The sequence below is a fragment of the Excalfactoria chinensis genome, chromosome 5 (assembly GCF_039878825.1).
Source record: "Excalfactoria chinensis isolate bCotChi1 chromosome 5, bCotChi1.hap2, whole genome shotgun sequence".
NCBI lineage: Eukaryota > Metazoa > Chordata > Aves > Galliformes > Phasianidae > Excalfactoria > Excalfactoria chinensis.
In genome coordinates, this window is record NC_092829.1 from 18978308 (window position 1) to 19001286 (window position 22979).

The following is a 22979-nucleotide window of genomic DNA, read 5'->3' on the forward strand; positions in this document are numbered from 1 at the left end:
TGTGAGTGACAGGGTATAGAAAATTGTGTGACTTCTCTTTAGCTCCAACAGCTCTAAGTCCTTTTTCACAGTACTGTCAAGCTTCATGAAGCATGTGATCACTGTCTTCAGTATGTTCACCAAGAAAAAGGGATTACAGTGAACATGGAGCTTGCCTCATCTCAGAGGTACGCAGTATAAGAAAAAGGCAGAAGATGATTTGCAGTAAGTGGAATTACAGAAAATTAAAAGGAAAAAATTACACATGGAAGGAGATCAGATACAAGGGAAGGAGGTAGAAATTCCACCCCTGGAGATTTTCAAAACTCGACTGGAGACCTGAACACCCTGTTCTACTCTTGATGCTAGCCCACTTCAAATAGGCAATTGCAATAGCCTTCCAGAGATCCCTTTCAACTAGGATTATCCTATGACAAGTGCCACAATGCCCTGATTTTACTGGTCAGTGAAACATTACAGAGACATCATACTACACCTGCAAATTGCTACTGAACCCTGAGCTAGAAAAGATTTTGCCTCATGTATTATAGTATTAATGGCAAAGTTGCCTACAGCACTTTGCTGTGACTGGAGAAACAGAAGATTTGAAGAAACAGGAGATTCAAAACTTGGTTCTCCTGCAGGCACTCTGTATCCTTGGGTAAATATTTACCCCGGCTAAATTGTCTCATCAGAATTACAGTTAGAAGAATACTATGACAGACTAACATAATCCACCTCTTCTGTGCCTTCTGTCCTTTTTTGCCCACAAGCTGGTATGCTTTCATTGAACAAACTGCCAGCATCTCACATGGGCTCCTGAATCACAGGTGAAACTTAAAAGGCTTAATTTTCCCTATGAGGATTCTAAGTGTGGCTCGCAGTATTCAACTTACTCCCCCAAATTTCCAGGAGGTATGTGCACTGCGATAAAATCCATATCTAGTGGGAAACCCACTAGAAAGAGAGTTATCATTAGCCTATCATCTTTGGAAAGGAAAGCTATGGTATGAACTAAATTTGTTACTCAGTGTAAAAGAACAGTTAACCTCCCCTCAGCTGTGTTTTCTGAAAATCATATTTTGCCTTTGGCTGTTGGCTTAAGGAAGGTGCACAGCATAGACCAAACAAGATTCAATTTTCTTTTTCTTCTTTTTTTTCATGTGATAGCCACTAAAGCCCAAACTTTGGGAAGTCCTGGAAGGGGTGCTTCAATAGGAAACTGTGCAGAGGGAAAACACGGCTCTACAAACCATAGACTAAACTCATCCACAAAAATCATACACCACAGTGTTTTTGAAAATGTAGCAGTTCTTCAACCTAGAAAATATCAAATTTAAGAGGCACCAGAAGTGACAGTTCAAAGACAGCCACGCTGAATATACATAGGCATGTGACCAGAGTAACTACTTATAACTAATTTAAGACCAACAGCTTAATAGAAAGAGGAACATCACAACACTCAGAAGGGCTGGCAGCAGGTCATCTCTGGAGGAAGCTCAATATAGCAGGTAGCAAACTGGGAGGGTAACATTTCACATGGCATTTCAGACCACATCTTCCAAACTTAAAAAAGAAGATAAAATAAACAGCATTTATAATAGTAGAACCTGCAGAAAGGTCCTTTCAGAATCTTCTTATCCATTACAGAGCTGCTACTTTCCCTAAAAACATTTGCAAAGCCAGCGGTCTAGGGGGGATGCCTGAGAGCAATGGTGCAGCACAGACAGTGCAGAAATGATGACACTAATTTACAGGGGTCCCACAGGCTCCATCCATTCCTATTCCTAATGAAGTCATCAGCAGAGATACAACAGCCAGGGCTGCTTATCCAGCTAATTACAACTACTGGCCAATTATTGCAACCACAATAAAGAGGAAAACAGAAGCAGAAACTAGCAGTTGGCATGAGATGGCAGTTGATATTGCCAAGATCATGAAGGCCTAAGTAAGAGATACATGTTTAAGCATGTAAATTTCACTAGCAGATAAAATAAATTTTACTATTACTTTCAAGCAATTAATAGGCACTGCCTTTTGAATATATGGTCTTCCTGCAGACCAAATTCCACTGTATGATTCTGGTACCTGCAAACAAATATGTTTACATAATAAAGAATATTAAATTTTAAAAGGGAACAAAGAGAATTGACATACACACACATGGTGCTTCTGTACTAATGCTAACTCAACTTACCCAGAATTTCTTTGTTTGGACGGTCAGAGAAATGTCCATGAGATATCCCTCTCTGACTGCAAACACAATCTAATGCAGTTTGCTTTCTTACAAAATCGGTATTTCTTGGTAAGAACAGAGTTAGCAATTCATAGTCCAAAACACTGGTTATAATTATGCAAATTCATGCATTTATTCAACTGTTTACAAGCCTATCTCAAAATGCCTAGGGCTGTGGTGCAGGATCTTTGAAGTGCATAGACCAGCATTCAGAAGATGAGTTTACATAGAATAGCAGCCAGCCTAAACCCTCCATCCAGAACTCAAAGATTCAAATGTATGGAGAAGGGAGTTCCAGTAACCTTTTTCTTCTTGCCTGAGCTCCTAGAGCCTCCAGTGGTTGTAAAAGATGATAAATCCTACTTCTTGGGAAAGCTGTGAAGGTTTAGTCAATGTCTGAGAATTCCTTGAGATCTTGAAGTCAAAAGAACTTTTGATGTATAAATTAAAACAGTAGCTGTGATTGTCAGCCCTTTTGTTATTGCGCTGCCCATTTCACTCACTTCAAAGCTCAGGGCAGCTGTCAGAATACGATGAAGAGTGTCATGTTTCAAAAACACTAGCCTGATGCCAGCTAAGTAAACTGATGAAACTACTTTAGCTGTTACTGTTAGTAGACTTGCTGAGATAGTTCCTGAGGGATGATGCTATTCTGACTCAAAATAAGACCAAATCTTAAAATCACCAGGTATCTTAGGCTGAAGTGTAGCCGAAGTAGGGAATTATGCAACACAGTTGTTGCCAGAAGATTCTCAGATCACCATCCACATTTTCTTTAACTTCTGCTGAAATAATAGGACCTTTCCTGCTCCTAACAGAATCTGCAAACCAGTCTAAGATCACCCCCCATTTCAAGACATTCTCATTCCCTTACAGACAAGCTTTGAGAATGAGTACACATCTTCTCTTTAACTTAGTTTTCCATAGTTTGTGCAAGTTTTGATGCTGAATTACTTGTTATTTATCCTACCTAAAGCACTTCTGTCCACTGTAATATATCCAAAGGTACACTCACTCTCCAGACTGCAAGCAGCTAACCAGATGTGATGTGTTTTGTTACAATATTTCTGATCCATTACATCAAATTATGCCAGATTAAATGCAGCCTGTCAGGGAAAAGGGTTGTCACAAACCTGTAATTTGACTCAAATCAAAAATTCAGCATCTGCTTATCAGTGTCTGAGCCTCCTGCATGACACCACTTTCAAAATTGCTTCTTCACTAAATGCTACGCAGCTTACCTGCAGAATTAACTTCTTAGAAAATAACTTAGTAACAGCTTGGCAGACAATAGAAAGCTTCATTTTGCCAGTGCTTTAAGGTTCTCTAGTTTCTTGCTCACACTTTTTACATTCTAAACCTAAAAGTCACACAGACCCATACCAAGGAAGAATCGGTTTCCCCATGCCACCAGCATTATTTACTGTTCAAAAGAGCAGAAAGGACAAACAATCAATATCCTTATCCCAAGGGAGATGCCCAGGGAGATGTGCTTACTACTGTGTTTAGTATAAAGAACAATTTGCATTCACCTAAAATGTCACTAAGACTCTTAAATGAAGGAAATATGGAACCAGGAGAGCAAACTGCAAAAGCCCTCCCATTTAACTGAGTTGGATCACAGCTAAGATCAGGATGGATAATCACTATTTACTGGAAACTACCTACAAAGGTAATTTGATGCATAATTCTCTTGTAGCAGTCAGCTCTTCTTGGTATTTAGTAGGCTGTAAGAGTTAACTCTGTAACAAGGGAGAAAAGAATGAATCCAAATGAAGAGAACAATCAAAGATGGAAGCCAGGGTATATTAGGGGATGGACAGACATGCAAATGTAGTTCTGGAAACCTAAATGCTTTTATGTGCATTACTTCACCAAACCTCTAAAGAGGTATCAAAGAAAGTGAGATTATTAAAACAGAGACCAACACAATTTAACAAAGCATGGCAAAAGCAGATGGGAGCGTGGCTATCAGATTAACCTTGCATAAAGGCTGTTGCAAATCCATCATGAGGTTTTTCTGAGACAGCCTGATGAGAACTGGCCCTACCAGTAAATTGTGTTTACTTCAGAGATGAAAATTTTTCTCTTCCCTCATTATACAAGGCTGAAAAGGGGGCAGGGGGGAGAGATTCTGACATTTTCTGCTGTTTTAAATGTTATTTCTCTGGAGTGATAAAAGCCATTAATCATTACCAATGAAAACTAGGAAGGAAAAAAAAAAAAAAAAAAAAAAAAAAAGTAATTACAACATCTGAAGGCAAAAAGTCATCTTGCAGCAAGCAACTTTATTTTTCCCCCTTCACTTTTTCCACAGTTTGCTGTTCTAGTGATATCTAACCCCTTTTTGTGGGCTTCCTACCATCTAAAGCTCTACTGTTTCTGTACCTGTACAAATGGGATGAGAAAGTTGGGCTGAGGCTCTGGAAAGACAACATTCAGCAGCAGGAGCAGCATATGGGGGCTGCTCAAGTAAGAGAGCTCATCAGAGCAGATCAGAGCTGCATTAGTTACATGCCTCTCACATCTGTCCATATTTCAGAAGAGTCACACAACCCAACATGAAGACAGCAGACATAAAAAGCTCTGTCTGTAAGGACAGAGTGGTACAGGAAGCCCACAGCTGTTACTTGGGATGGTTACATGCTAGTGGAATTGCATGTGAAGCTGGCATCACAAGCCTCAGTGACCCAGATGGCCTTTGATTTGACAAATAGTCATGACGTCATCCAGAACCCTTCTCAAAAGAAATGTAAAGCCAAGTCAAAGCCAATATAAGGAAACAAACTTGTCATACAGAAGATCCTATACAATTTCAGAAATGATTTAGACAGAAAGTACTTTATAACTACAGGAACAGTCTGAGCCTGAATGTAATAGCTGCCTACTGGGACAACTTCAGTTTGAAATTAAGTACATGCACTTCACCTGTCAGATTCCACCCTCCTACTGTTTATTGCTTCAAAATAATAATAAAAAAATATATATTGCCCCCCCTATCTTATATATTTTTCTTTTTCCTATTGCTGTGCAGAAAGCCTATACAAAGAACAGCAAAACTGGTCAGCTACTTGCACAAGACAAGAAACAGCATGTCAGAAAATTCCCACCTGTAAAACCGAAATGAAACCTCGTGATATTTTTCAAATCTCTTTTTCCAATTTCCAACCAACTTTGGAAAACAACAAAATAGAATATGCACAATGCTGCCAAACGCAATATATCATTATCTCAATGGGAGTGAAGGGGCTGACTTTGCCATTATGGCAATTTTATAATGTAGGAAAAACACTCTGCATGATATTAAAGCAACAAAAGTCACACCTAATCACATTACACCCTTTCGCCTGGAAATAGCATGGTTACACCTGCAGCTACTTGGCCTTCCAGAGCATATATCTTTCTCTTAGCACAACATTAACACCCCTCTGGTGTCAGCTAGACTAAATATCATCTTCATGAAGGGAAGAACAAAACAGGAAAATGAAGAGGGCAAAGCTCTCACTTTGCACAAATGGAAAGATGAGCTCTGACCAACTAAGAATGTGACAGCCGTGGAGTTTGATCAACCAGGCAAAATGAAATCTGTGCTATGCACCAGCAGGTGCCATAAAAATCCTACAAAATGTAAGCCTTTTCCATCATGTGGCTTAACTTTGGAGATACTGCACCTTGAGATGAACAGACTTTAAATCTTGTTCAGTATTTAGCACCTGGGATGCAACAGGAGTACTCTAAAACTGATGCTGATGGAAAAGCAGTCTCTCAACTGTAAGCTCTAAATTCACATGACATTCTGCAGTAAGACTGCAACAAGGAGCAGGGATTGCAGCTGGACAGCAAAGGAGAACTGCCAACTGATTGCTCTCCATTGGGGAACTTGGGAACGTGCACAATTTTACCTACACGTTATCACTCAGCATTATGCCACTGCACTTCACAGCCTATGGTGTGGAAGCCAGAGAGAGTTAAGACTTCCTCAGGTTTGGAAGGAAAAGAGGCAATTCTTCAGAGACTGGTAGTAAAACACACATTGATAGTATGCAAGAATAAGTGAAACTGCCAACTAACAGTGAAACTGCCAACTAACGGTGAAACTGTAGCTTGGAAGCAGGCTGAGCACTCAGCACAAAAGGACACAAATGCTGTTTTGACCAATGTCTTGAATGTGGATTGACAATTTTCTTCAACAACGTTAAATAATGCGGAGCTTCCTACAGCACTGGCTGCCAGTAAAGCAAAAGTATACGTTTTAAATGACAAAATATATCTTCATCAAGGTTGTTATTATTTTCTTAAACTGCCAGATGTGAATCTCAGTTTGATAACACAGATAAGAGACTACACAAGGAAGAATACAATAAAGCTCAAGCTCAGTCTTGGATTTCTGAGGAGTGATAATGAAAACTACTTGGACTAGAAGAGAGCAGAAATGCTGTTGAGCTAAACCATCTAAACTACCCCAATGATACTGATTTTCTGGACATTCAATTCATTCCACAACCAGAGCACATTTTTTTTTTTTTTTTTTTTTTTTTTTTTTCCAGCCACTTATCCTTTGCTTCACAAACTGCTGGTAAAAATTCCAAATTACTCTCTACTTTGCTGAAGCAACATTTGTCAGGACCTCTATTAAATTCATACTGAGCCCCTACTAACGCTGTGGGAATATAAAGCAGACACACAGACCGAGACTCTTAGCACCTATTCAGCAATTCACTTTATGATTTTCTTTTATTTGATCTGGAAGTAGGAAATAATAATCTGGAAGTAGGAAATAATATAATTTATCTCTCTTTAACAAAATATTTTCAGATCTTTACTTTAAAAATATATACATAAAACATAAACTGATATACTAAAAGAAAACTGAAAATTAAAAATTAAAAAATAGCTGAGTCAAGCATAGATATATCTGGAATCCACTTCTGACAGGTGTCAGAGCCTAACACTATACTGTCAAACACAGCTCAATTTACTTCCCTTTTAAATGTGAATGTAAGGGCCAGTGAAAATGTCAGGCTGATGTGATGGAAGAGCATCTAGGATACATATAGAAAAAAATGCTTCCTTCATATAAATCTCACTGCCGTGCTATCATCTTAAAATAACAGAGTCATTCAAGAGCAGAAAAACCCATAGCTTAATACATAAGCCATCATTCTCATGTATCTGGATTAAAGGGATGTTAGCTCACCACCTGCAGGAGCAGACATGCAGCCCCCCCTGTAGAAGGAAAGAGCCACTTTTCTCAATTTTTCACTATAACATGATTCATAGGCTTCTATACCAGGCTCAGTTGCATTCCATAGAGCTGCAATACAGTATTTGCCGCGTGCAGCAAACCCTGCTAGAAGCTTCCTCCTCAGTATTTGTGGAGGATCTGCAGAATACAGAGGGATGGAAAAGTTGCGTGCATTCAGGAAAAAATACAGTTTAGTATCTCTTCCACATCCTTCTGAAGTTAATAAGTCCGCAAATCTTTTCCCCCCTGAGTGTGCCTAGAGGAACTCAGCAAGTCAAGTGAGCAGCAAGCATGGAGTGATAAGGCTGTGGGGCACGGGGCTTTCTGCATTCCCCCAGACCCTGGGGCAGTGAGCGCTGCCTGAGGCTGTGAGATGGCGGAAGAGACTGCCTCTGCCTTCTTGCTTCTGCTGAGACTGCCGAGGAGTATTTGCTGTGTGTCTTTAGAAGGGAATAAAGACAGCAGTGTGTCTCATGGGGTGAAATTGAAAACAGAGAAAATAGGGAAAAGGAGCAAATCCCAGATGTCCTCCTGTAGGGTTTCTACGCCCCATCAGCTCCCAGTGCTGGGAGTCCTACCCACATCTGCCCCAGTGCTGCATCAGCAGATGGTGATTCCAGGGAATATTTCCCTAAATTGCACATGAAAGACCCCACCATAGAGAACATCCTGTTTTTTAAAATAAGTACCTGAGATACTCTGTGACAAACAGGAAAAAGGAGTGGTCTCCTAATGGGATGGGCCTCTTGTTCCCAATTCCCATTATATGAATCCTCCCGCACAATTTGAAAGCATTTGCATTCCCTCAGGAGTGCTTTTTGATTCTTTCACAGAAGAAACTGAGACAGAAATGAAAGCCAGGTTCATCCAGTGTCACACTGCAAAGCCATGCCAGTGCAAGGATGCAGCCCAGTGCTCTGAACTATTGCAGCACCAACACCATGTCACTCTTAACCTCCTTTCAGAATGCACCAAGAGCTACCTGGCCCCTCCTCATTCTGCTCTTCATCAGAATTACCAGAATATCAAGCTGAAATCAAAATAATGTAGCAGTCAACAGTCCTCTTGTGCACAGGGAAATAATTCAGAAGCATAAAAAAAAAAAAAAAGAAATCTAAATCTGTACAGAAAAAAAGGGCAGTTTTTGACATCACTTGAAACATAGATGGTGAGACTCTACACATACAACACCTGTTTCTCTTTCAAATTCTGCAGATAAAAAGTGAATCAAAAGGGAAAGAACTGAGGCGCAAGATAGTTTTTTAAGATTTCAATTAGCTTTTTATTTGGACTAGGACTTATTTACTGCAGAGTTAAGCATCTTTCATAGTTACAGATTCTCTATTTATATCTGCTAACGGTGCAAATTTCCTGGTTCCCTGATTCCAGACCAGCTGCTGGGCACAGCTGTGCTCCAACAAATGCATCAAAACCAGCAGGGACTGCTGCAGGACTGTCATACTTCCCTGATTCCACACGTATCTGGAAGAGGAAATCATACCGCTTTTCTCACGCAGTCCTGACACAGTTCAACAGAACAAAACCAACCTAATTAAAATACTTCTATATTTTTTAAGGGAAAAAAAAAAAAAAGAAGAAGAAAAAGACCATTCTGAGAAAGTTCCAAGATTTAACACCTTTCAAACATAGCACTAGCAGATCCCCCAGTGAAGTTGCCAATATAAAGAATATGGGAATACAGATGTACAGTCACTTGCAAAAATCTTGGTCAGATCAGAGGATATCTTGTTAGCAATTAGCAAAGTGGACAGATCAAGAAGACACTGAACTGCAAGCAATTTAATGTCTGGCACATAGTTTCAGTTTAATGGAAATAAGGGGATGTAATAGCAGAGCAACTAGCAAAGTGCCTCATCAACATGCTGCAGCTGTATAACCACATATTTGGCATCTAAATCTTGAAGTAGGCTTCAGAATGTAGATTTCATATCCATGTGGGCATCAAATTCTGTGCTGCAGCAAGAGCAAAGCTGCATCTGGGTGCAAGGACTCAGGTACAGCTTCTACCTGCCATGTACTACTGACTAGCTAGATCCTATCCATGCTTTCCTCAGCCACTGGAAGAGTCCTGGCAGTTGTGGGCAACATTCTTACCTTTAACAGACTTTGCTCTGAAGGCATGCCACTTATGCTTTGGAATTTTTCTGGCAACAGCTTTTCCCCACTCTACATTTCACAACACCTTTCCTAAAAACTTCCTTTACTGATCTGATAGCCTAACATACCACTTCATACTGTTTCTAATTTGCCTAATTCTAGATTTCTGCAATTCTTTATTAAGAGGTAGCAAAGAAGCTGTGTTATTTTATACATTTTTATTTTTACGCAACAAAATCTTCTACCATTCCTAATTCAGAATGAATTATAATAATTACATTAAGAATCAAACAAAATACACTTTTGGAATCAGTGTCTTGCATATTTTATATATTTATCCACTTTTTCACTAATTGGGAAAACATGCTGAGTTATTAGCAGGATTTAGAAAGAAAAAGAGATCTTCTGAAGTTAGAAGACATTTGCAGGTTTTCATTATTCAGAGGCATACATTTCAAAGATACATACAAGCTAGAAACAGAAAAGCCAGATAAAAAAAGCCAGAAAAGCCAGCTCTCATTGAGCTCCCCGCCTTCCCTTCCCTCCTACAAAGAACATTACACATTAAGGAATATAGCAGCCTGGCCATACTGTGCTCTTTCAGCCACTTTTATTTCCAGTGTTTAACTGATTATTTCCATCCCTACCCTAGAGTTTCTCAGAGAGCAAAGTCAAGCAAACAAACAAACAGAAACAACAAAGGACACATAAAGCGTATTAACAGGACATTGTGTTATTCAACACTTCCCTTTTTCAGTTAAACTTAATATTCCACAGCTCCTATAAACTTCCTTAAATAATTCCCCTTCCTTGAGAAAGGTAGTCCTTCCATCAGTGCAGATTAGATCACGGTCCTCTCCAGTTATCATGTAACCTTCTTTCAGTCTCCTGATTATATTTCAACTTCTTCTTAATTTTTTTTTTTTTTGCCAGTTTCTTAATAATTTTTTAATTTTAGCCTAAGTTACTCAGCAGTAGAATCTACATTTAAAAATAAACATATTTTAAATAGGGAATTGCCATGAAAGTTTGCTGGGGAATATACTTTTTATACTCATATTTCTTGAATACATATTTCTACCAACAATTCTCACTAGCATGCCTGTGAAAGTCCAACATCACTTCAATACGACACGATTTAACTGGTTAGGAGTTGATATTCAGGTTTATTATCTTGGCAAAGGTCAATGGGTAAAACTACTTAAGAATCCCTTCTTCTGTGCTCTGCAAATCTAGTATCACTATTGAGTTAAATATATCCAGCCAATCACTGACAAACCATACAAAATCCTATCATTTGTTTAGTGCTTCATAAAGGGCAATGAATAATTTTACCTTTTCAATGCCAAAGCAACTAGGAAGTTTTTCCCCTTGAGTGGCTCAAGAGGTATGACATTTGATCTACAAAAGATTGCTTGTATACCTCAAGAAAAAAGAACCAGTACTGCCTGAAAAACCACGCAAGGACTGCATTATCACTGAAGGTATAGAAAAGTAGCACAAGGCAGAAAGTCACTGTTGTTTTAAAAGAAAATTTCTGTGACCTTTAAGGATTTTTAATAAACACTGATGGTCTGGGCAATGCTGTTCTTTTGGGGATATAAACTCAAATTATTAATATACAAAAGCTGCCCACATTTTTCTACTGATGCATCATCTAGCAATAGTACAAAAATTACTTAGATAACACAAAAAGAAATATCAATCACTAGGTTAGATTTTCTACCTGTTCCCATGCCAAGGCATCCATTAGGCTCAAGAAAATCTATGAAATTGAAGGTCAAAGATTAACTAGAATCAATGTTTTAATGGTCTTCAGCTTTTCCCACCCTAGAATCTGAAACATTTAATGAGTCATGAATTTTTCACCTTACAACTTTTTTATGACTTAGGAAAGTCTAGTGTATCTGTTTTTGTTTTGCAGCTGTGGAAGAAGCAGCACAGAAAAATGCAACTTGTCTGAACTGTTGATAAACCAGAAAGAAAAACAAAAAGCATGTCTTTACTGTGTATCTTTGTGAAGCACTGAACTGGTTATATCCCATGTATGTCAAAGTTTGTTTTGTGAAAAGCCTTGATCAAATTTACTTATTAGCCCAGCAGAGACACTGAATTTATGTGACACAACAGCCCTGCTCACACAGCTCACCTGCAGGTAGTTAGCGGGATGACAGCCTTGCAGAGCAAACTGAGGACTGTGCACTCATATGGCGTGGATCTCTGTGTTGGCCATATCCCAGCACAGGTTCTAAACAGCACCTCCTTTGTAGCTTTGCAAAAGCTTTGCAAGTAACAGCATAGTTGCAGTTTTACCCACGGTCCCAGGGAGATCAGCATGTCTTCTCTCAGTGTCGAGTAACATTTCACGAATGTTCATTTATTCTTAAAGTTATTGACAGTGTAACTTAAGTTTTGTCTTATAAGCACATCTTCAGTGACTTCCTCCATATATTAGCTGTCCCTGAGTCCCCTGGATTCTGTCCAGGCATACAGGGAATGTCAGCTGAGTTAATGCAATGCAGGATAAGAGAGGCTGACCCATGGGAAGTTGCACAGTAATCAGCTTTTCATTACTGCTTGGCTGAAAGGCCTAAATGATTCAGCAGTGCTCTTCTGAGTGGGAAAACAAACAAGGAGGGTATGAAGGAACTTAGGTTCTGATATAAATTATCTTTTCCCTATCAGACTATGTAAGCATTTATCTCTAGGAATAGTTAATAAAAGATACAGGGAGTGTATCAGCATGCCCATTGAGGTCTGCAGGTATTATCTTAGAGTCCTCAGACAGCTTTTTGAAGGTGAAAAAGTTTCTTAGTGAACTAAGACTCTAATAACTAAATTATCTGATATCCTAAATTCAGAAATTTAAATCCCGGTGTAGTAAATTCACCCACCTCAGCCCAGGTCTGTGGCTAATTACTTTTGTAATCTTTATTAGGTAACTTAATTGCTCTGTATCTCAGTTTCCCAAAATGTAAAAGGGCAACGATACCTATCTCTTTTTGAAAACACTCTGCTTACATGCAAAAATGGCACTTTTCTGTGTAGGACCTTCACTTTGCATTCTTATGAATTGTTCAATGTGGTGGCAATTGTTTAGCTATTCTGACATCCCAAGAACAGATAGAGAGGTCAGTAATCTACTGGCGTTCCCTCAGCTATGACCTTGCCTATTTAAGTTTGATGGATCTCCCATGGGTTATTTGTATGCAAGTATACATAAAAAAAAATCACCTGTGCTTTTATCTCTGGCTTCCACAGAGAGAAAGAGGATAATACCGTAATTTGGCAGGCTCCACATTACTATGGCAGAAATAGTGTACAAATGATTGCCAGTGTGCAAAGACAGCTTCAGCATAATGTCGCATGTTCACTTTTTGAGTGCTTCTGCCACATCTCAGTACTGAGCATATCTTGATTCCAAACATAAAGAAGTCTAATGCCAGGACCCCTGTATCTCTTTTCCCAGTTATAGCATTTTGGTTCTCCTTCCTGCCCTGGAGTCCTCCTAGGTAGCCTTCACCAAGACATTACTAAAGTATGTAACTCAATAACAAAGTTGAAGCAGGAAAAGATATAAAACCGTCACTTGTAGGCATCCAAACAGATGCTGAGTGACAGTTCCTAGCACACACCATCCCTTCTAACAGGATACTTCTTTGCAAGGATCCATGTGGGAGAAGAAAGCTATAGGTGCTACACAGTTTTAACAGGATTTTGTCAGTCAGTGCTTCCGTGGAGCACATTGACCCAGTAGATCTTAAGAGCCTAGGGTCAGTATACCTCCCTAGTCTGAATGGTGAGATGTCTGGGAAAAAACAACTTGCAGTAGAAGGGACGTAGCAGCTGTTTCAGAACTTCTGAAACTTACTGAGCGAGGCTTTGCTGGTGGCACAGATGAAGGAATGAAATGTAGGCAACACACACACACACACACAAAAGGGTAAACAATTAACTTTTAACTTTTATGGTTTCTCCCAGAATAAAACAATAACTAAATAAATAAATAAATAAATAATAGACGGACTTAGCATACAGTAACTAGCCAGCAGAAAAAGGCAAAAGAAAAGAAGACATCACAGCAGTGTAAAACAACTAGGTGAGAAGTGAATAAATGAGGATACTGATTGTTAATCTACATCCTGTCACTCCGACTTTATAAGCAGATTAGCTCTTGAGGCCATGTGTGCAAAAGCACCCCTATAAAAGCACTGTCTTTGACACTCTCATCAGTATTCACAGTGGACCAGGTTTTCACTTTATGGCTGCAGTGTTCTTGTTTCTTCCACAGATCCATTAGTGCTGTGCATGCTGCACAGTCAATACCAATTCCAGCATACACTTTTCTGCCTTTTTTATTTGGACAGAAGTCTTTCTGTCTTGTGCATCCATTACTCTTTGACATGGCTTTTTGAGGTAGCCGTTTATTTTTCGCTTTACATCATTTTTAAGCAGTTCAAGTATCTTTGACTTTAAATAAAAAGAATTAAAGTGAAACCAAAGTGAGACATTTAAAAACGGCATAGTAAAACACTTCTGTTTCTCTTTACTGCATGTCTTTTCCTTTTGCCTGATTACTTAACCTAAAAGGGCTATAAAGTGACATGAGAATAAGATACGAGCCTAGATACAGGACTGCGATGTGAGTGACAGTCTGGGACAGCAGTAAATCTCCCTGTTGAACACTGCACAGTTTCCACCTTCCTCATCAAGGTAACTAATGCCAAATCCTCCACACTCCAGCAAGTCTCCCTGCGTCACACCAAAACTACTGGAAAGTATAATTCTGACTATTACCTGTGCCTTACTTTAGCCACACAACACTGCTCTCAAAAAGAAGAAAAGCTTGAATGATTAGAATTACAGCTTTGAGCAAAGGGCTTTGGCTGCAGTGCTAAATCATCCTCTAGAAACACATGATAGGGTGGGGAAACCTAAAACTCTTTACTGGTCAGTCCTCAGAGATGACAAGGCAAAAATATAATGCAGAATGAAGACTTGCACAAATAAAACAAAAGGGCTTACCACAGAAAATTTACATCAAAAATCCAAACCATAATAAAAAGAGAACTTCCATGGGGAGCTAGCAATAACATGGTAAAAACTTGGATGTGTTCCTGATTAGAATCTGAATTGTTAGGCTTCTGCTCTGAGTTCAGTACAAGAACTCCAGATTTTTGTGAGACTGCTTACCATCAGGGGAGTCTTTCTTTTGATCTCATTTTTATCCTTAGGCACAAATATTTATGCTAGAGATCTTTTTGAAAGGCTGTGGTAAAAGTAGTGAAGCACAGGAACAAGTTGCCCAGAGATGAAGCAGAAGCCCCATCCGTGGAGACATTCAAGGTCAGGCTGGACTAGGTTTAAATCTAGCAATAGATGTCCCTGTTCATTTCAAGGGAGTTGAACCAGATGACCTTTAAAGATTCCTCAAACAATTCTACAGTTCTATGAAAATATTTTGGATGTTTTCAATATTCCTGCCTCTTTCACACTATTCAGCAAGCATGTCCTTCACCAAATACTCATTCAGGGGTAAATCTTGTCCTAACATGGCAGATAAGACCCACAGCACAATCTCCATTCCGCTCTACTCAGCCCCAAACCTCCTTACTCTGTTCTCTGGACTGAATTCATGAAGGTCTCTAAAGGCTTTCTGTCTTCAGTTTCCCTCTTCTTGTCACACAAGCAAAAGAGCGGATATCAAATCTATAGAAGAGTTCTTTTCACCATTCTCCTGTCCAGCTCTACCCAAGCCCAGGCAGGTCAGAAGGACTGACCTACCTTCTAATCTCTAATGCAAATACCCTAGGAGAAGAATAAGGCATATAAAGGATAGCTACTCTGCATATATTTTTCATTCCAAGCACAAACATAGAACTGACTGAGCTGTCAATATAAAATGCTTTTCAGCTGAGGGTTGAAGAGTCATTTTCCATTTTACTCATTTAATGAACAGTACTTGATAAAAAATCACTATTTAAAATACCACATTTTCCTTTTCTCAACAGTTTGAAATGGTGGCTGTGGGTATTGGGGCGATCAGACTTAAAAGTACAATTCTATGTGACTTGATTTGAATCCTAAACTCTGATGCTTTGATACAGATTCCACCCGCAATTTCCTCCAACCACCCTGTCTTTCCGGTTCCTGTAGCAATATCGCAACATAAAGGATTATGATTCTTCCTTGTTCAAAAGCAGAAACATGTTAAGTTGCTCCACAGAACATAAGATCAGGATTGTAGGAAAGTCTCATCCAGAGGGATTTAGCATGACCACAAGACCATGCCTTAGCAGGCAGAACTTTACAAGTCAACACCTGTAGGCCATTAAAAAAAGAAGAGAGAAAGAAAAAAAAAGAAGAAAAAAAAAAGATGTAAAGAAACATCATGAAATGAAGAGCAAGATGCTGCTTTTCTTATATATTTTCCTGCTGCTTTACTTATGCAGTGGGATGGCCTTTGCATTAAAATCATGGATATGTCCTGAGTGTTAGATTTTACCTGTTCATCACCTGTAATTGCAAAGCAGGGAGTAGCCCTGAAACTTGTACTGAGAGTCCATTTATCAGGATGGAATTTCCCTCTTCTGTGCCTTACCCTTCAATTTGTTCTTCATCACACACACAAAAATGAGGATGCTGGTAATGAAACAAACACCAACAATGAAAACTCTCGTCCATGCACTCTTAGATCTTTTAGAAAAGTGAGAGAGAATGGTGTAACTCAGAAGTGTCCTGTCTTGGGCTCTAGCACCTAGTGAGAGTTTCACCAGGACCACCCTGTGAGCTCTTCTGTTGATTAACTGCCTGTGCAAAAAGGCGGAGAAACCAAGCAGATCTGACCGAGCTAATAAACACCACCAGATATGACCTTTCCACACTTGTGGTGATGGCTGTGCTTTTGAATATCCTTACCATATCACATAATAGCCTCATTCGATCAATCAAAGTGTCCAACAGATGACTGTCTGTCTCCACATGGAGAGAGTCAATTAAAGGAGCATCACGAATGCCAAGTTCTTCCTTTTCACTGAGATGAATAGAGAAGAAACGAGAGAGAAAATGAGAGTGCTGTGCCAAAGCCTGCCTTTCAGTGTGAAGGCTTCCACTGGGCAAAGCAGAGAGATAGAGAAAGCTAATTTCACAGATAACATCTCAAAGGCCTACACAGTCATTCCAAATGTTGGAAATAATTTTTGATGACAAGAGAACATACCTCATCCTGGCTGCTTCCATCAAGATATTCCATTAATTGTAGGGGCAATTGGTAGTCTCAGCAGAAATACAAAATGATCTGATTCAAGGGTATGAAAAAGGAAGGGGGGATGATGCCACTGGGACTCTGATCAGCCACTGAACAATGAAAGCCTTAAAGATATACATTGCAAGCAAGCTGGTATTATTCTGGATCATACATATGGCATGTGAGATGATTACGTGGGAGAGCTAGGATGAGACTGTGAAAAATAAATTCTTTTCTGAATGATGATGTATCACTCCAGATGATCCATGAGTTAGTAAACAACCTCTCTTCCCTTTAACTTTGGAGTCATCTGAGCAGCATCAGACTTCACTTATAGATAGAGGTATTTTGTGACTTGTATTAAGGAGAAGCCATTGATCTGAGATGCCATTTATAAAGAAGTTGATAAACAAACACACTATCACAATATCAGTCCTGTAAAAGTCTATACTAGGAAAAGTGTTAGAGTTTAAAAAGCATTAACTAAATGTTTTTCCTGATTCCAACCATGTAACATCTGTTTTGTTGTTCAAGTGCCCTTTACAGGAGCTGACAGTAGCACAAAATCTAATAGTTTTGCATGATTATATTTCTTCAGCTTTTCTTGTGAAAGCTACACTCAGCAATAAACAGCCAGAAACAAAATTTTAGAGAAAGATAGCAGAAATTATTTTTCTGTGGAATCAATTAACATATTAAGGTGAGTTAAAGAGCACCTGGAATACTAACAAATTCACATGCAGCAAAAATGACATACATGGCCTTAAATATCAAGAGCATATGATGATGGAGGCAGGATGAATGAAAAAGAAAAAATCACAACCATGTCATTATAGAATATAGGAGAGAGAATCAGTTGATTTTTATACGGTCTCAGATTTTCCAGCTGCTCAGCAGCTGCTGTTGGATATTGTCACATCAATGAAACTCTTCGAAGTTAAAGTTCAACAGCCTAAAGACCGTGAAATGATATTTTCCCAAAAAGATGTAATCTATTTGACTGCAGAATTAACTACACACTCTTCTGTACCGAGGACATCACAAAGGCATTACAAGGCCTCAAATGCCATCACTTGTTCCACTGATTGATATTCAAAGCAGAGTGGAAAGGCTCACAATATGACTCCATGGAACTGAAAGAAACTGAAATTGTTCCCTCATTTTGTTTCTGTTTCCTTACAAGATCCACCTTGACTGCACTATCCTTACTGGATACAAGTAGATTGATGGTAAATGAGAAAATGAACTTCTTGCACAAATGTCCTAAGCAAAGCTAACATGCCTCAGATAATATAGAATAGAGACTTCGCTAAGAAACTAGTATCAAAAAAATACAAATGGGCGTGAAGGGATTACTTGAACTTTTCCCAAATTCAGATGGAACTTTTCTTCTGCTGCTCAAAGACATTTTGGCAAACTGTATGGCAGGAATCTACCTGACATTAATAAGTCAGTGACAGAATGACTTCTGATTACATTTATGATCGGAGCTCTGGATCTTAAACATCTTTTACCTTATCTCATGAAATCATAGAAATTATTCTGATGTTTTGTTTTTCCTCAAGTCTTTGAATATTCAAGATCCAGTTAGGATTAAAAGCATTACAACACTGCAGCAAAGGTTTTATTCCCAGTGTGTCCAGCCACCCTCAGGATATAAGAAAATCTAGTCCCAGCAGTTACCTAGCTCATTTCACTGCAGATTCAGAAGGACTGGACAGTCTAAATGCGTTTTAAGCTTTTTAAACAAATCTCCAAATATGTAATCATCAAACACCTTCACTAAAATAAAAAAAAAATAAATCTATGCTGCTACCTGTGTCTGAGACAGCAAAGGATGTAGCACCTAAACCACGCAGTAAATGATTTTGTAGCATTTCTTATTACCAGTAATTTTACAGCATCTCTGTTTATTGCATAGATAATGGGCAGATGTTTGTTGTCATTAAACTGCTCTTAGCAAACATTACCATAAAGGTATTTGGCAGATAATAAAACAGAATGTGTATCCCTATGCTCAACATCATCATTGCCAACAGCAGGTATATTGCTGTTCACAAACAGTATGTTACAAAACACAGAGTAAGCCTGGTTTGCTGAGGAGTTAATAACTCATCTGTGAGCAAACCAAAACAGGAAGGGACACTGGTTCCAGCTTTTCAGAGAACAGGAAAGGGATATCTGTGTCTGCTGCAATGAGTACTGGGTGAAGAACAGAAAACGAAAAGGTCTCAAACACAACTTATCTGTCTTACCTGGAGAGGACTCATGGAATTTCCAGTTCTGAGCAATTAATTCCAAAGACTTAAAATCTAAATTTCAGTGCCCTTTATTTCAGTTTTAAGTACCAGGCAGCCTCACACTAACCTGCATTTTCTAATCTTATTACTATATATACCTCTTAATAAAAGAAAGGACAATCAAGACAGTTAACTAGGAAAAACCATGAAAAAGGAGTGATCAACAACATCTAATTTTATTGCCTTAGAACTATCTGATTTTCAGTACTATTTTGCCTTATGCCTTACTTCCTGGGCTTTCAGCCTCCATTGTTCCACAGTGTTTAGGGAGAAGGAAAACATGCAGAGAGCTTTCAGGAGCAAAACAGACCCATGCACCCTTTGGGGTTCATGGCATTTTCACTGCAGCTACAGGAAACAACTAACACAAATGCAACACACATTCATCTCCTCCTGCTTGCTTAATGCCAGGTCTTTGGGGTTCTTTTCAGAAAACTGTGGGTTGTGAGGAGGAATCTCTTTCTCACAGTAAAGAAGCACATCATGCTCCATTAGCCAGACCTTAACTTCTGCCCTTAAAACTTTCATTTAGTGCAATTAACAGGACTGCTGTGACCTGATGCTCTGGCTTATGTCAAATACTAACAAATTAGAAACCAAAAAGCGCAGAGTTTTAAGTACCTAAAAAATACTAAAGAGCCTTCACAGTAGCTGAACCACTTCTCTCTTTCCCACCCCTCTTGCCTGTCTGTATCATCTCTTCAGCCTTTCTTCTGGATTGACTAGCAAGTCACACAGATTTCTGTTGGGTTCTGTATCAGAAGATATTTCACAAAGAACAGAAGGAAATACCCTTTTTGTCATCATTCACAAAGATTGTCCTACAGTAGACTACAAGTGACTCAGAGCATCACTTAGAGGAGGCACTGTGTCTTCTCTGTCTTCCTCTTTTCTATCTTCTTTACTTTATTACCCCCCCATCCCAAGACATCCTTACTTTTGTTAACTTGGTAGTCTTGGAAGTTTGGCACTGTCAGCTTCTCCCCAGCACTGCCCTGACAGTGTGTGGCAGTACTGAATTATCTGACTAGAATCTTCACATAATCAGTGAAAGAAGATAGGCAGATCAACAGGAGGCGGCAAGCAAATCACATAATTGCTTTGGATTTCTCCTCAGAAGCCACTACCTCCCTTCTGTCACTTCACAAGGTGCTCAGGTGCTTAGCACAAGACCTCGATGCCAGCCTCTTTTTTTTTTTTATTCTTATAGTACTTATCAAAGTCATCCACATAAAGAGATCAGAATATTAGCTGAATTAAATGAATGCCACTTGCAAAGCCAGCAGAGACATCCTTTGTCTTCTTTTCTACCCCTGAGTACAGCCACAGCACTCCTCCCTTCCAAAAGTTACTGTGGGATCCCTGACATTTCAGAAACTTGTATGAAGAATGCAGCTCACATACTACCAAATACTATGTATTCACACTGCCTGAAAACAAAGTACCTAAACCTCTTTTCTATGAGACAAACCATTTCCTTTCACAGTCCTTTTTAGATGTATAACAGTCTTTTATATAGCAATATGAAAAATGTATAAGAAATATAGCATTATTGACAGAACAATTCTATATCTGGAAAGCAGGAGATAATACCATTACCAACAAGTGAATATCTACTTCTCTCTCTGGAGTTGCTGTATAAGTTTTTTGTATTTTTATTACTTTAACTAAACTCTAAGTGTATGCTTTGCCTATTCAAAATAAATGATTCTCCTGATAAATAACAGACATATAAGATCTCTTATCTTAGAATTCCCTGCCCCTTAACCTTAACCTAAATCTTGGGCTGCAAATCCCTTTCAAGAATTACACTCCCCTCTTTTAACAAACTAAGAGGGAAATCAAAGGACTGTAGCACTTCCCAGACACCAGCAGAGACTAGAAAAGTATGCCAGTAAATTTGCTTTATTAAAGAAGCTAGTGTGCTCCTTCATTCCTACCCTTTCACACCAGCCTTGCTCCTGTAGCCCTACAGCAGCTCTCTAGTCACAGTGCTAAGTGTCATTTTGGCACGGAATCATTTCCCACTTTGATTCCCCTCCCAGTCTCCACATTAACTTCTCACATTCCAGCAGTATTTATGTCACAGGCCAGCTGAAATCATGACTTGCAATAATCCTTGGGTGTCAGACCATAAGAATGAAAATTATCTTTGCTAGCCTGCAATTCTTCTGTTCGTAGAGGCAAAATCACTGTGCACCAAAACAGTCTCCTCATACCAAGTACTGTGATCACAGCAATATGATGCTGTTATGTAACACCACAATAAACACTGTAGAATCAAAAACTCTTCAATTGCAGAACTTTTTCACGTATACAGTCTACAGATACAAGCTGCTTCCTGTATTGCCAAGGAACCTCACATATGAAAACCATGTATTGCCTGATCTTGGGCCTAAATCAGTAAGAGGGCATCTAGTTACAGTAAAAATGAGTTTCTCAAGATGAGGACTTCTGCATACACATCATCTAGATTGTCCTGAACTATATCATCATTATTTTTTGTAACCTATAATAGTGTTTAACAAATGTTTTTTTCAGATCTCAAGTTCCCACATTGGTAAGTATGCATTCACACACATCTTTCACAGAATCACAGAATTGTAGGGGTTGGAAGGGACCTCTAGAAATCATCGAGTCCAACCCCCCTGCCAAAACAGGTTCCCTTCTTTTTTACCATCTTATGCATACTGATGGCTGGCCAGAGCATGGTCAAGTTATAGGTCTCAGGCCAGACTCGAGATTCACTTCTAGATTTTTGTGGTTCCATGCCCTTAACCTCCTGATTTCTCTGATCACATAAGCAACAATAGAAACATCTGACATATATAAGATAATTCTACTCTTCATGTCTTTGGTTACCTTTGGATTCTCTTCTGATTGGCAAGTTCATGAGACGGCCATGAGACAGAGTCCAGAAAGACCTGAATCTCAGAGCTGGTTTCTCCTGATAGCACATACGGACCAACGGCAAGCATAAATACAGTTCTGAGGGGAAATAATGTAAATGGCAGTGCTTCTTTTTATGTCTTTGTAGGACGTAGTTACGCAACAACTGGGCAAAACAACTCACAACAGTGTGGCTGACAAAAACTCTGATGTCTTCCAGAATCATCTACTCTATAGTGAGTAAGAGAGAACTGCTGAGCTGACATTGGCACAGCCAACATACATGAATTTTATGACAGTACATTTTCACCCATGTCCTCAACATGGATTGCAGTCTTGACACTTCGGCTGTTTTAAGGACCACTGGCAATTAACTGCTATCATTGCTTAGGGCAACAAAATACACACTTACTTTATTTCAAGGGCATCACCAGCACAAAAAGAACAGCAGCGGTTAATGGAATCACTTGCCATTTGAGAAACATATAGCTCAGATACCTTACATTTCTGAATTCATTTCCATGTGGCCTAGAACACATAAGTATGCCTGCCTGCACTAGCACTACTTGTCTCATCTCTCCAATCAAATGTCTTTCAATCACCAAAGAGTCACAGTCAGGGGCAGAGATTCTCCCACTCATTCCCTCAGATCTGTCTTAATCCCACATGTAAAAACAAGGAAGACTAGATAGAACTGTGTCACAGAGTTATCCCTAGATCTGTGTCTGTGGGAATGCTGTCCCACCCTCCACTCCCCTTCTGAGAACAAAGCACCATGGAACTGGAACATTAACTCCTTAACTCCCACTCATTTACATGATGTTATGATGTGGACTATTGACAACAACAAAAATCATAAAACCACAACAAACTGGGATATGTAATCTATCACATGCAAGAAAAATCACAACATTCCAAGTTTACACTTCATACATTTTCCAGTAATTTGCCTGAGATTTCTCACGC

At 39.1% G+C, this 22979-nt stretch overlaps 1 protein-coding gene across 37 annotated transcripts in view; it reads right to left on the reverse strand.

Annotated features, from left to right (window-relative positions):
* Nucleotides 1-22979, reverse strand: part of NRXN3 (neurexin 3) — an 898188-nt gene that overhangs the window by 595809 nt on the left and 279400 nt on the right. The window lies entirely within an intron of this gene.